Genomic DNA, 2,745 nt, shown 5'->3' on the forward strand with positions numbered 1-2,745 from the left:
GTCCTGGGATCGAGTCCCACATCAGGCTCCCTGCTCTGTGGGAAGCCCGTTTCTCCCTCTCCCACTCCCCCTGCTTGTGTTCCCTCTCTCTCTGTGTCTCTCTCTGTCAAATAAATAAAATAAAATCTTTAAAAAGAAAAAAAAGAAAATGTCACTATAGAATTAAAATAGCACTCCCTACAAAGTACCCTCTCTCAGTCCCCTTTTTTTCTCATATCAAACTCTATCCCTTTCCTCTCTAGCTAGAGACTACAAAATAGACTGAATGCCATGTTCTCTACACATATACACACACACATACACACATATACACAATGTAGGAAAAGACAGGGCTATATACGGTCAGAGAGATTTGGGAGAATATACATGCAACATCTTTTGTGGCCATGCCTCAACACCAGCTGGATTTCAGAGCTTCCTCTTGGATAAAGCCCATCTGACACAAAATTGTTTCTATGCATGCTGAAGAACACTTTCTCTCTTAAGGAATGTCGGGAGAAGGTACTGCCAAAGTCCTGGCAGAGCCTTACTGGGGGACTGTTCTCCTCTTTTTCTTTGGCCCCCAGAAGTGACTTACATTCAACATTTGCCTTAGTCAGATGGATAAGACAAGCAATGTGCCTTAAATAGCATTCTTATAATTAGAAATACGAATGCAAAGATTAATTTTGGAATTTATGCCTTTTTTTTTCCCCGAAAAGCATAATTTTCTAAAATCTGGGAAAAACTAGTTTTATGTTCTTGGGCACCTTTTTGAAAAAAGTCTCAAAGAGCCTTCTTGTTCCCTCCAATTTCATCTTGCAACCTGAATTTTATAAGTTGAGAATAAATATAAAATATAAATGGTAAGAAAAACTAAGCAAATTTTTTGTCACCCATACGATGGAGAAATCCATTATATTTAAAGAATAATTACAAATTAATGAGAAAAAGGAACAATCCATTAAGAAAAAAAAAAGAACTATCTAGTCAAGAAAGAACTGCAAGTCACCAAGGAACACGAAATAATGTCCCACCTTAATAGTAATCTAAGATGAACAAATTTAAGAACAATAACGATGGGTCATTTTTTGCCTAAGAAATGTGTCAATGCTACTAATAAAATAAAAAGAAAAATATCTGATTTGGGTGATGGTGACAATGATGATAAACTGGCACTCTCTTATTGTATAAAATAGGAGGATAAGGTGGTTCAAACTTTGTAGGAGGCAAATTGGCAATGCTTTCAAAACCTTATTCTTTGACCCCAAATTTCCATTTATCCTAAAATATATCTAAGGTATATTTAAATATGTATTCCTGGAGATGCTTAATGGAATATTTTTTGTAATTAAAAAAATTATAAACAACTTAAAAATCCAAAATAATTATTTGTTAGATATGATAGATTATTTTTTAAACAGATTTATTTATTTGTTTGAGAGAGAGAGAGAGAGAGAGAGAATGGGGGGGGGAGGGGCAGAGGAAGACAGAGAGAGGATCCTCAAGCAGACTCCTCACTGGACACCCAGCGTGACATGCGGCTGGATCCCAGGACTCTGAGATCATGACCTGAGCTGAAACCAAGAGTCAACTGACTGAGCCACCCAGGCGCCCCTATAATATGATATATTCTTAAAATGGGCTACTCTGCAGAAGTTTGAAAATGCTCATGTAGGAAGATTAGGTATGATATGGAAAAGATATTTATAGCATTTTAAGGGAAGATGAAGGTGAGAAAACTATCTCCTTAGGTATGCTTTCTTCTTAACACAATTCAAAACGTCATCACTCCTCAAACTCCTTATCCAACACACTTTCTTCATTCACAACTCTTACTTTAATTAAAGGAAAAATATCTGCCAGGTAAGACCTCTCTAAACTTCTATCACGACATCTACAAGTTTCCCGACTTACCCAGGGCCATTTCATTCTCTCTTCTGACAATGATTGAGGCATTCCCTCTTCTAGCCTGCAGCTCATTCTGCCACCTGGGCTTTTGGGAGCTATCTGCCCCCCTGAAATATGTGAGGAGGAGCAGGGCAGACTTTAAACGTGGGCGCACATATCTGTGTCTAAACATTTTAAAGTTTTTAAGTCAAACCAACTCTTATGTGAAATATGTTTCATCTTCCCGATGAACGAATATGCCTCCCTAATATCTGGAAAGCCAGATTGGAATCCAAATTCTTGAGAAGGTCTGAGCCAGAACGGGGTGGGTGCTGGGAGGGCTGGGCCTGGCACCACTCTCAGCCTGCGTCCTGTTCCTCCCACCTCAATCTTCATCCCACATTCTAAAGGGGCCTCTCATGCAGGTTCAAGTTTTGTGAAACCACCAAGACGTCCACCTTTGACCTCCCTTCTGGCTTACAGGTTGCACACACCTGCCACATGCCTAGTTGAGGGAGGAAGGACTCTGGGAAGAGGCCACTTGGGCCCGGAGGGTGGCTCTGCAGGGTCTCATAGGCAAGAGATGGGCTTCAAATGGGCACCAGTTGGGCACTACATAGACACAATACCTTGGTCCACGGACCTTGCCTGCCCTTCAGGGAGGAGCACCATCAGAGGAGAACCAGAGCAGCCCCAGGACCTGGTCTCTTGTCTTCTCCAATCATATACTGACCATGACTACTGTGTTTGCTAGAGAGAAATTGCTCTACTTCGTAAAGGTAGGGTTTACTTCCTATTTTGAATAAAAGGCTATGAGTTTTGGCAATATTGAAGAACAAATGAAAATGTGATAGTTTCATAATTTAATGTGTCTTA

Source organism: Neomonachus schauinslandi, chromosome 12 (assembly GCF_002201575.2).
Source record: "Neomonachus schauinslandi chromosome 12, ASM220157v2, whole genome shotgun sequence".
NCBI lineage: Eukaryota > Metazoa > Chordata > Mammalia > Carnivora > Phocidae > Neomonachus > Neomonachus schauinslandi.